Source organism: Gallinula chloropus (genome assembly GCF_964237585.1).
Source record: "Gallinula chloropus genome assembly, chromosome: 6".
Classification (NCBI taxonomy): Eukaryota; Metazoa; Chordata; class Aves; order Gruiformes; family Rallidae; genus Gallinula; species Gallinula chloropus.
Window position 1 is genome coordinate 31,250,230 of NC_140091.1, and position 13,703 is coordinate 31,263,932.

Consider the following 13,703-nt stretch of genomic DNA (forward strand, 5'->3'; position numbering starts at 1 on the left):
AATGTATCAAGGTATATTTGCCTTTGACTTTTCTATCAGCTCCATCTTCAGTTTAAAATGAATATCATGTTACAAAGAGTGATTTAAGCATGAGAACAGCTTTACTTTATTTGCGTGTTGATCTGATTGTAGTTGCATGTCGCAGAAAAGACAGGCACTCATAAAAATGCTTTCATACAGTAAGTTACGTATGAAAAGTTGGAAGAGGAAGTTCCTTTACTTTTCCTAGTAATGAGCACATAACTCATGCTCAACAACTTCTTTGATTCATTTAGCCTATTTGTGCTCAGGAACTATTCCTAAAGAGACGGGGATTTTTTCAGATGTATTCCATATCTGAATGTATTATCCAATTGTTTTTAAAGTTTGTTTCCTCTTGAGTGTGATCTTCAGTTCACATTGTCACGTTTAGCTGTGAGATGCCAAACAGTACTTTGGGTTTTTTTACCTACTCCCTCACTCACTAGGTGATCACCCACAATTTTCAGATTGGGGCATCAAAACTGCCTTTTGCCAAAAGGGCATGGACCAGCTGTCAGTTAGAAACAAGGGCAGCAGGACTGCAAAGTGGGGCTAAAGAAAATTCATCCACAAACACTTGTGAACAGCTATATCATTAATCGCCTCATCCTAATCTTACCCAGTTACACCATACATTAGTGGAAAGTTTAAGCTCTTTGCAGACTGAGTTATGTTGTGTGTGTGAAAACAAAGGCTTGGCTTTCAGCTTTCTAAACAAATAAAGGATATCCAGAAATATTTAGTGTCTTGTCCTTAGAAAGAAAGTATAGATAAGAAAAGATGATCGTATCAATAGAGGAACAGCACTTTATGCAGTGGGAGCCTGCAGGCAGTACAGTGTTGAACTGCATAACAGATTCCTAGGGCATTAGACCTCAACTTCACACTGAAGTGAGAAGAATGGGATTTCGATCTATTGTCTGAAAAAATCTAGGTATGTGCTGATACCCTTCATAATCTGCCAGTTAAAGGAAAGAGTCCGGTTTAGGACAACAGAGAAATAACTGGTAATAATGGCAAAATGAGGTGAACAAGAAGGAAAGGCATGCATAGCTGTCGTCTTCTTAGCCCCACCAGGCAGTCCCATTAAGACCTTGCATTCAGCAAGTCAATGGCAAAAGATTGTGAGCCTAGAGATATGCCCTGATGGGAAGTTTTGGTTGTTTACATCTTATGGTCTCCTTTCTCACACGCTTTTTTGTAACTTGGCTTTTTGCATATTGCCAGATTTTGCAGTACTTGCAATTATGAGAAATGCAGGAGAGTTAGAGTACTATGCTACTTATCTTCAGACTGTCCTTCCCAGAGAGACCTGTGTATGGCCTCTCAGAAAAAAAAAAAGAAGAAATAAAAACATATAGCAATTTGGTTATCATCAGACTATGTTAATTGCTGATTATGGAGGGGATGGAATTCGTTCTGTTTGTTCTGGCTACTGGGAGTTGTTGGGGGATGAGGGGCAGTTTGTTTATTTTTCAGATTAGCTATTTACTTTTCTGTTAAATATAAGATGATCTAGGTTCAAGTGCCCATGACTTGAACTGTTAAAGCTGTCTCTTAAGAGCAGAATGATGTTCCAGACTTTGGCACAAACCTTGGAAAATACTTCCAAGCTTTACAAATGGAGCCTTTGCCAAAGTTTAAGCAAAGTTACACACCTTGGAATGGTACTCACCTCAGAACTGCATTTCACCAATACTAAATTGTTTATTTAGTCTGCACTCAAGTACAATAGGAAGCTTTTAATAAACTGGTTTAGTGATCTTTTTAACAATCCAATGGAATGGAAGGGAATGGAATAGACTATTTCAGTTGGAAGAGACCTACAGCGATCACCTAGTCCAACTGCCTGACTTTGTACTTGTTAAATTTCATCCCATTAATCACAGCCCAGTGCTCCAGTCTGTGTATATCCCTCTGCAAGTCCTGTTGTCCACCAAGAGAGTCAACAGCACCTTCTGGTTTTGTACCATCAGCAAACTTGCTAATGGCACATTGAATTCCTGCATCCAGGTGGTTGATAAATACATTGAACATGTCTGGCCTTAGGCTTAAACCCTGAGGAACACTGCTGGCAACTGGTCACCAGTCAGATGTAACCCCATTCACTACAACCCTTTGAGCTCTACCCTTCAGCTCTACCCCAATGCACCATGAACATGTTCACAGTTGGACATCTTGTCTTGTAGCATGCTGTGAAGGACAGTATCAAAAACTATACTAAAATCCAGAAAAACTGCATCCAGCACCTTCCCTTCAATCTACTAGGTGGGTGACCTTCTCATAGAAGGATAGCAAATTAGTTTGTGAACCCATGTTGGCTTTGCCTGATGATTGCATTGTTCTTTAAATTCTTTTCAATAATACTCAGTATAATCTCCATAATTTTTCCAGGAACCAAAGTAAGATTAACAGGAAAGACGGATCATTTATCTCACAGCAGCTCTTCTTAAATTCCTCTACCATCCTACGTCGTCTCTACTTTTCATTCTTAAGTCCATGTGCCTTCTCCCTCCTCATCCATAAGCAGAGGGTATGGGAAAGCTGTCAATTCAGAATTGAAAAGGGACTGTGACTTTGCTTAATTCACAGCTTACTTGTATGCCTTCTCAGTGTCTCAAAACCCTTATGACCTGTTAAGAGTCTGGTTAGAGGGAAAGTTAAACCCATGCTGTACCTGTTAAAGTGGATAGCTCCATATCCTAGGCAGATAAACAAATTCTGGCCTCTCTGGCTGTGAAAGGCAAGGCAGAGATTGCTCAGTGAGGTCAATGTCTTTCAGAGGTCATCTTGCTTCATGCTGCATGTGTTTGTGTGTAAAACAATCAGTCGCAGAGGGACCATTGGGGCTTTCCAAGCTTTATGTGTAAATTATATTTCTATTCAGATATTAAGGCTTTAAAGCTTCATCACTGGTGAAATTTGTATATTTTTAAATGTACTCTCAGCTTCAGAGGTAACAGAAGTGGTAATGTACTTGAGGTCCATTATTTCTCTGCTTTGTTTTTTATGGCACCTTGTGGAATAAAATACTTAAAGAAATTTCATACAGGCTAAAAAGCTGTTCTGAGTTTCTTGAAAGGATGGCTGAAAAAAGTCCTTTATTAAGTTTTATCCAAAGCATATTGATGTTGATGGTTTCATAGTAACAACGAGGAATTGTCTGTTTCAGTTGCATCCCAGGAAGACTGCTGGCTGAAGCAGTGACTCAGAGACTTTTGATGGACTACTGGTAAGATGTGTCAAACCGTACGTCAGACAGGAGAGCCCTGGAGACCTACATAGCTGAAAAGAAAATAACATTTTCCTAAATTTAAGCTACTCTGTAGTTTTAAGGGTGGTTTTCAACCTGTTGGATAAATCTAGATGTGAAAACCTAGATTTGGGGGATCAGTTCTGGCACCCAAACTAATACTGCCTGAAACCTGTGAACTGGCTCAAATTTTTACCCCCTCCTACCATCATGCACCATATATTGCATTGGCTAACATTTTTGTATTTTAATCCACAAATTGTACATGTGAATCCATAAGAATTGAGGAGCAAGAACAATTCTAAATGGTAAAGCAAAAGCTTGTTTTTAAAATTGTCTCTTTTAACTATGGTATGTACAGTCAAAACCACATTAACAGAAATGAGTTTTTACTAAAAAAAACTACAGAACCTTTAAAACAAATGGCCCCCAATTATTCACATATCTAACATGTGGGGAGGGGGGTGTCAATATGAACTGACTTCAGTGATTTTCACTTTGGCCCTGCCTATTGAATCACAGAATCACAGAATTGTAGGGGTTGGATGATCAAGAGATCATCGGGTCCAACCCCCCTGCCAAAGCAGGTTCCGTAGGGCAGATCACACAGATAGGCGTCCAGACAGGTCTTGAATATCTCCAGAGAAGGAGACTTCACCACCTCCCTGGGCAGCCTGTCCCAGGGCTCCCTCACCCTCACTGTGAAAAAGTTTTTCCACATGTTCATGCGGAACTTCCTGTGCTCCAACTTGCAGCCATTGCCCCTTGTCCTGTCCCCACAGACCACTGAAAAGGGGCTGGCTGATTCCCCCTGTGTCCCACCCTTGAGATATTTATAAACAATAATCAGATCCCTTCTTAGTCTTTTCCCAAGGCTGAACAACCCCAGTTCATTCAGCCTGTCCTCGTAGGGGAGATGATCCAGGCCCTTAAACATCTTTGTGGCCCTCCGCTGGACTCTCTCCAGGAGATCCCTGTCCTTTTTATACCAGGGAGCCCAGAACTGGACACAATACTCCAGGTGGGGCCTGATAAGGGCAGAGTAGGAGGGGAAGGATCACCTCCTTTGACCTGCTGGCCATGAAAACGGACGTTTACTATGGAAGAACCTAGAAGAAGCAAGTATTAATAGTTGACGCTTTTATTATTCCAAAGGAGTCTCAATTTAATTCGGCAAGTACTGGTATGGGAATGAAAGGGCTTTTATACAGAGATATGTTACATAATTTCTCTTGCATGCTCATTTGGAATGCTAAAAGAAACTTTTTGAGACGTGAGCTGAGAAAGTCTTCCTAAGCAAATAAAATTACAATAGTGATCTAACATATGTCTTCAACCATCTGTGCTTTGCTGGCTTATAAAATATCTATGAGAATTTGTTTTGATGATGTAAGCAGCATTTCCTCATGCTTTCTATGCATGAAAATATAGATAAATGCAAGGATATTACACTGCCATTCTATAAATTAAATATTGTCAGTAACCTGTTTTCTGTAGGAAACTCTGCTATACTGGCATTACATATCATCTCCCCTACTTCTAAACCTACAGGCACAAGCCTTAGGGGACAAACAAAGAAATAACTTTCCCTCTTATTTATATGAATTGCTTTTTTTCCTCATCTTTCTTCAGTTAAAGCAAATTTTATCATTAATATCAAGAAATGCTTTGTAAGTCTGGTAAGTCTGATATTCATGTTTAACAAAAGCTAAAAAGAGCTTAGAGAGCTCATCTGACATAGAACAGGAACAAATTACTATTGTGATTTATATGAATTTCTAGAACTAAAACTTTGTCCTGAAAGGAGATAACATGTTTCTTTCCCAGAAAGAAGAGTAAGAGGGCTCTAACATTAAATCTCTCTGATGCTTTAAACACGCTAAACATATTTAAAGCTATTTCCCTTAGTGCAAATATGAAGTGATGAAATTCTGCTTTTATTAAACTGGGTGGTAAAACCGCCATGGCAGATTTCTCTATTTCCATAAAGTTTCCAGCTCAGTCATTAAGACTGAGCTTATAAGTGTCCATGCTCTTGAGAACCTTCCTGCTAAATGTAAACTTCCATTCTTCTGATTTAGAAATTCAGCCGGATACTTATAAACAGAAAAGTAGCCCCTAGAGAGCTCTGTCTGAAGTGCTGTCTGCACTATGCTTTTTACAAATGTGCATTAAACTTTTGAAGCTGGCATATCTTTGTAGGGCTGTTCAGTGTAAGTACTGGGTGTTCAAAGAGCTGGGAAATCTGCTCACTTAACTCATGTCTTTTACTCTTCTGGTCAGTCGTTGAATAACATGCCAGGAAATTAAATTTACAGTGCCATATTTTCTTTTACAAAACTAGAATGTTTGCTTACTGGATCGTTTACCACACAGAGATGTTGAAATTATAACTGCTTATTGACTTTTTAATAGGTATGACAAAAATCAGACAATTTCTGTCTTAATCAAGTGTGCTGATGTAAGAGCTTTGCTTGTACCCCTTTTTGTTTACTTTTAAGTTTGTGGGCTTTGAAAGTTTTTTCTCCTATTGTTAGTTTTCTAGTTTTCTGAAAAGGAAGGCAACAAAAACAGAAAAAGATTTACAAACTTAAGGTTAAATGAGAGGCAAAATTGTAGTGAAGTCCCTGTAGCATATTAATTTACCCCAGAATGGATTTTGTTCAGGTAGTGTGGGAGAAGCAGGGAGGGCGAGTAAGAAATACAACTGAGAACTGTTCCCATGTATATGTTTTATTTTTAAAATCTCAAGTTAGACTTGCTATCCAGAGGTTGCTGAAGAATTGACCATGTCTTCCTGCTTGATGTCAATCGCTCTCCCTAGTTCTAGCAGTTTTAAATCACCACTACGACAGAAACATCCATTTATATTTTGGATGGCTAGATTCTTATGTTCTCCATGCTATATTATCCATTCTTTAAATTTTCTCATCCTCGTCACTGTAGGGTAGTCAGAGCAGATTATAGGATGTGTCATGGTTCCCCAAAGTACTCTTTACAAAAGACAATTTTTCACAAAATGATACTACATTAGGCAATGGGTAAATCACTCCCAGATAAATGCCTTTCTGGAAATGTTCTTTGGGTAGGGATATTTCAGATAGGCCAAAGCTGAAAGCTTTTATCTGCTTGAGCATTTTTGAGTTCCATGTCACCTGAAAAGTGTGCACACACAAATGCAAACACAAACCCATCCACTTTTCAGCCAGTGTAGTGGGACCTCCAGAGGATGAGAGACACTCAAAACCAAAGAGAACTTTACCCTTCTTCTGGTCTCCTCTATTCTGCCCTGGTTTTTTCTGCAGTGTCAAGTGTCTTCCTCCACCTCTTGAAACAAACACAGAAGTGAAACCTGTGCTTCTTGCCTCTGTGGCAGCACAGTTGCTCTTTAATAGCAAATAAAAATAGTAACAAAAAAGTTTGCTGCAGTAGTAAGAATTTTCTAACCTGAAAACACTGTGAAGGAATGATCTGGATTATATTATAGGATAAAGAAGCATAAAGGCTAGAAAGCTTCACACTTGGAGACATGAATCAGCTACTGGTTTACCTAACTAAGCAGTTCTGCACACCTAAGGAAGTTACCCTGAAATTTTCCCTTACATCCTTCTCCTGCACTTTCTATAGAAGCTGGTCACTTTCAAAGACAGAATATTGGACAAGATGCATTGTGCTTCTGCTCTGGCAGAGAAGATCCAGCGCTCAAATTCAAGGCAGTTTACATCATAGCTGTTGTCCTTTGGTCCTGTAGCCCATGCCCTCTGTCATCCTCGGGTAGGGTGTGGAGGAGTGACAAGTCACCTGGATGTATTTAATGTGAAATAAAATACAATGCTTTATGTTGCCTCCCTTTATTAATTTTTTATTTTAATGGCATGTCATCTTAAAACCTATACCTGAACTAAGGAGCATATTAGTCTACAGGTGACTTCAGTATTAATTTATGCTTTCTTCCCACAGTGTCATGCTATCAAAATTGCAGCAAAGAGATTCTGATATTTAGGAGAACAGTGCAGGGTGAAGATAGATAGCACAGTGCACATAGGACTCTCTTTTTTGGTGTTTCCTACTCCTTTTTGAAGATTACATCTACCCTGACCCACCATGTGTTTATATATTTGCACAGAAAAATACTAATAGTTCTACTGTCCTAATCATCTGGATCTCCGCTGCTCCGTGGACCCTTTTGCATCCTGACCTGTGCAGACACGGCCTGTTATGATAAATTATGGAAGGGTTTTTTTTTTAACTACCAAGCCATGCAGTTTTACATACACATGATAGGAAAGACTTGATGGTCTCAGCCTGCTGCATAGCCTTCATCCTTATTTCACTGCATACAAGTTGAGCATTTGTGTGGAAGGTAGCTGAGACAATTTTTCATCTCATCACCTGTAAAGGCAAAATTCCCTATAGGACATGCAAACTTGGAAGCAGGTGTGAATGTCTAACCTAAATGCTAGAAAATAGGAAATATTTTCTAGGAATATAGGAAATATTTAATTTCTGATACTTGTATGAGTAACTGTTACTTCTCTCTTAGGAAAACTGGAGTTATTACAAAGCTACATTGAGTAAAGGTTTTTCTTTCATGATAAGTATTTATTAGTAGTTATATATTATAACAAGTAGCTATTAGCAGCTACCAGTGATAAATATGCATAATAATCTAGGGTAAAAATTATGCCTAAGATGTATGTCCACAACACCTGAATGTTTAGACAAGCAGCGAGTAGAAAAGGTGGATGTGTCAGCCACTGTATACAAACTCCTTGAAAAGAATTCTGTCTGCAAGCTTGAGACTGCAGTCCAAGATACGAGACAGATGAGACCTACAGAAATAAGTAGGGTGAGATACTTGCTGCTGGTTATTTTGGAATTGGTTGTGTGTATTACAGTATCTCATTGTCTAGTGAGATTTTGGTTTAAAATAGTTTGGTTCAAAACATATTCTTAGGGGTTGCTACTTTCTGGAAATTCTGTAAGACTCTTCCATGAGAACTGAGCTCAGTTCCAGACACAGAAGAAATAGGCTTACTTACAGCTAAGCACTGTGCTCTTGTATTGATGTCAGCAGCAGCTGTGCATCAGCATCCCATAACAGACTTTTTTTCCTCAGGGTATGCTCTACTTTGATGTTCCTAGAGTGTATAACCCTTTAAAGTTGATGGGAGTTAAAGCTAAAGTATGCATCGAGGAGAAAGATATACCCTGCAGTTAAATATAACAACATTCCTCTTCATAGACCTGTCTTGGGCGCTGTGATCACGTTGCTTAAAAACATACCTTGAATGAGGCTCTGAACTAGCCACTTGTGGAGTTATTTGCATCAGTCAGTGTAAATGGAAATACATATGTTGAGTTTGTCATGGCAGTCGGTAGACTGACAAGTTCTTACTGTGTCATGACAATTCTTTAGTGTGGCAAATGAGCAGTTCTGCAGCCAGCACCCAAACCAAGCGCTGAGATGGGGACTAAACCAGCAAGTGCTTGCTTGCCACAAGTAGTTTCCCTCACGGTTCTGGTGGCACGTGTGTACCTAAGACTCCTCTTGCCACTATACTGTGTGCAGACAAGGTTAGATTTTCTATTTTTTATTTCATTACATATGATATATGAAACGGAATTGTCCCTGGAATAGAATTTCTTTATAATTTTCAATCACTTCTTTTAGGATTGCATAAGCAGCATGTGTGTGTTTGTGCACATTTCTCAATGGGTTCATATGCCTTCAACAAACCCCTTTCTTTGCTTGTCTGTGAGACTATCTAGTTCTTGCTCTCATTACATGTGATGCTCTCCACCTGTCTTCTTAGAGCTGCTGTATAAGCACTTTGGTTTGGTGTGATTCTTTATTAGTAGAGACAATACCAACAACTATTTAATAATATAACCAGACAGTACCCAAGAAATGGGAATACGATGTTTATCCTTCAGTATATAGTTTCATTTTGGCTGCATGCTCTGAATAACACCTTTTGTATGCAACACATTTTGTATTGATGAAGCAATGCCACAGCAGCTTCCTGCATCTGCTCTCTCTGCTGCCTGAAAGTAGCTGTAATTATTAACACGATAGCTAATCAACAAAAATAGCTGCCAGACACTATTTAATGGCCTCACATTGCTCCAGAAACTGAGGACATGAAGGAGAAAATGAGCGTGCAATATGTTCAGAGATTGCAGGACGTCCTTTCTTACCTCTTAGGCGCTTTGTGTTGAAATCTAATCACGTCGTTCCACTGGAGTCTGAGCCAGTCTGATACTGAACAAAAGCCTGTCTTACATTACTTGTTAAAAGGAGAATTAAAACAAACCCTGTGGATACCACTAACTTAGGATTATCTTCCTTGAAAATGCCCATCTTATACTGTAGGTGTAAACAAGTGGTATGCATGCTATTCAGTGGTCATTGAGCTGCTGGTTTAGTTGAGTAAGCTTTATGTTTTAAACAGTATTGCCATCTTGTGGTTCTGGAAAGTTTTGTCTTTCTGCTTCTTTTTGCAACCCTTGTTTTCTTTATTGTGTTAGCAAGAATTTGTGAAGTGCCACGGTACATACAACAGAATCGGTAGCAAAACTGTCACAGAAAAAATTAAAGCTTATTCTGAATGTCATACACTGTTTAATCAGTCTTTCCACAAGATAATTAAGATCATTTTATCTCCTTCCACTGAAAGGAAGGAGATACTTAGAGAGTTCATTAAAAAGGTCATTGTGAGACACCTGATCCTAAGAGCTGCTTTATTAATTATTGCCCACTTTTGAAATGGAGTTTGTTCCAGACACACATCCTTCAGTATCTGGACTCTTCATCTGTGGCTCCGGATGGGATCATTCACAAAACCATCTACAGTCCAAAAAGTGACCTGTACTATCTTAACAGTACTTTTATTTCAAACATTAATGATAATTGGTCAGAAAAATATTTTAAATTCACAGTGGCAGGTCTTTGTTTTTCCCCTCTCTGTCTCAAAAAATCATTGTTTTCTCTGTTTACACAATGCTAATATCAGGGGACCATGCTCTGACTCACTTATGGACAATGCTAATCAATAACAATGTACCACTCTCACCTGCCCAGAGGACACCCTGTCCGAGTTCAAGACATGCAGCCCATCTGGCAACGGATAGGACTGCACAGTACTTCAAAGAGTGAGTGCAATTAGCCTCTCGGTCCAGAAGAGTGAAGTACAGTGCCTTTGTCACCTTCAGTGACAGGAAAGGCTCAAGTCTTTTTACTGCACCGGTCATTGGCCAGATAACTCGAGAGCTCTGCCTTGTCAGATGAGTTGCTGAGCACCTGATGTTACATAGTACCATCGAAAGAAAGAGGCTGTGACTTCTGCTGGAGCTTAAGAGACAGGCAGGGATTTTATTTCTCTCTTTTCTATGAAAAATGTCAAGCTGCTTATTGTCCGTTCAAAATTTTACAGAAAATAGCAAGACTCATACCAGAACTGCTATATTGTTGGTATTAAATCTCCTGGTGACCCCAAAAGGGTGCCACCCATCACACTCAGTGCCAGGGCTTTCCATATGAGAAGCTCAGGCCCAATAAAAAAGTGATGACTTCCTTGGGGCTTTGTTCTTTCCTGCTCATCTTGGAATTGTACTACCTGGTATAAAATCATTAATTTTCAATATTATGGAATCGAATCTTGTAGAAATCTGCAACATACAGCATACAGAGAGTCACTTTGCTCTCACTGTGTTGATTTTTGGTTTAAGGTGGTCCAAGTTGTTTTAACTTCTCCTGACAACAAATCTCAAACGATGAGTTTGTGGAAGTAGTAACTTCAGACTGGGAAGTCCCTCTAAGCTAAACACAAGCAACAGGATCTATATTTACATAAGAGTTTCAGGGCTGATTTGTAATCCATTTTTTGTGCTTGGGCAGTAGGTGCTGCTGGAGGACCTGTGCTACATAGTTCTGATTCTTATTACTCCCGTGAGCAGCCTATCCTGAAAATACCACTTTGGTAAGAAAATGTCTCTCTGTAATAAACCATACAGAAAATATATGAAAATAAATTGAGATTTTTAACAGTCTTTATGGATTCTGATAGATAAAACCAAAAGATATCAGTCTTTCACTGTAGTGATACTAGAAATTGAGGAATTACCATAGTTCAGGTTTCAGAACACACTACACATGACACACTGCACATCCTTTACACCTAGAACCAGACTGGTTACATAAAGGAGGATTACATTTATTTATGCATGAGGGTAGCGAACATCTGCCAAAATCTATCTAGTTATTTTAATTCTCCATTTCAACAAAGTTGACCATCTGCTCTGTCATCAGCAAAGATCTTGTTCTAAAAGCTAAATCAAAGATCACCTGTCTCGAGCACCTTGTTTTCACTTAACACAAACAAAATGTTAATGGTATCCATCTGTAGGTATCACGGTGACCTGAAGCAGGTACAAATTCACTGAGTCCAAATTAGCAGCTGGAGTTGTAGTAGGCAGAAGGACAATTAAAATGTTTAGACTCTATCAGTAACTAAAAGGCATGAAATTGGGTGTACTGCTTAAAACAGTCTCCCTGTATAATTGTAATACAGTCTCTTCATACAGTCTAAAAGCTAGCAACACAGAAATGTAAATATATGAACTTTCCTTAAGGTGATGCTAAAGTCTGCAATGAAACTGTTGAACTTGTATTCTCGTTATATTTCAGGTACACATTCAATAACACAGAAAGATTCTATCACTGCATAAATATAAAATATAATACAACAAGTTGCCAAATTTGTGCTTAATATGAGAAACTGAGTTTTGTTCAGATTTTTAATCCAGTTGCTCAAACTACAGAACTTTACATTCCATTTTTTTGTACCTTTTCTTGTTTCCCTCCCTGCCAAAATGAGGGGAAATAGAAGATAGGTGCTACAACCTTTACATAACTTCAGTGGTCACTAACAAGAAGAAAAAATATTAGAGAGTAAGATATTATTATACCATTTGAGTTAGTTAATGGGTTTTTCTATTGCTTGCACACCTGTCACTGGCCATGCAGAATTTTATTGCATTAGTTTTAACAAGGTGGAAGATTTGCAGGACTGTAAAAACTTCAGTAAAGTATTGTTTTGTCATAGGAGGAAACCTGACAGAACTAGTAATCATTAGGGACTGACCCTCCCGGCTCAGGCTGCCTGAGGAGCTGCGCTAGCAGGAAACTCCATGTGTTACTACAGCCCAAGCCAGCTGAACCTGGGCCTCCAGCCTGCTGCCAACACTCAGAATCTTTTGCTACTCTTGTCAAAACTGGAAGTTTTGTCTAATTGAGGCTGCAGATAACAGTGCATGGGTGATAAAAGGCAGCATTTGTGCTCTGTGCTTATTTGCAGTTCACTAGAACGGACGTGTTCCTCTGTGCTGAGTACGGTACTATCAGCAAAACCGCATGACTTCATCAATCTCTCTCAATACCAATTAGTGGTTATTTTCCAGAACAGTCCAATTTAGATTAAGCTAAACTATTATGTTATTAGTACTTACATTATCCTGATGATCATGATCCAGCTTCTTTAATTAGGCATATCAGCACGTCTATGTAAGATTGCTCTTCTGTAGACAGTCTTTGCAATTTTTTTCCATTACAGACTCATTAGCCTTACTGACACATCACTCTGTGTTCCCAGAAACACCTAGCAATCAGGCCTTATCTCTGAATTACATGTGATCTGTTTGAAATATATTTAAATCTAACAATCATAGCATTGCATTCAAGGAATAGAGGGGATTTGAAATTTAAAAAGAATATATCCAGTTATGCTTTACTACATGCAAATATAGGCTGTAGATTAGAGGTAATAGACAAAAGCATGAGATTCACAGACAAGAAAAGCAAATTTCTTCTCTCTCATATGACTTTTTACAAAATACCACAGCCCATTCACCAGGTCTGCCTGCAGGATTACCTTTTCTGGTCACAGCATCCTGTTAAGGCCACGTGGAACCAATCCCATAGTACCTGCAGAAGAAAGACAGGGCAGGGCTGGCCAGGAAAGCAGCTGTAGCCACTACCATAGCCTGGGACAGGCAGGCAGGTCTTCATTGATGTGGACAGGCTGCAGCCAAGGCAGGAAGCTGAGTCAGCTGGCTGTGCTAAGATCTGCTGAGGTGCAGGGTGAAATGAGCATGGCTGGGATGCAGCTCACAGAGTGAGCTTCAGGGCATCTATACCTGCCCTAGCGTGGTGTAGATGCCCTGTACTGTGGATATCTCCTTCACCACTGTCCTCTCCGCGGTCTGCTCAGGAATCGCTTGTCTGGCACCTGAACCACCTCACCCTCCTCATCCTTCTTTATCTCTTATCTTTGTGGTCACTGGGCTGTACCTTGCAGGTTTTTTTTCTCACTTCTCTGCTTGCACAACGTGTTGGCCTTTCTTAAAGGAGCTCTTACTGAGGGGCCAT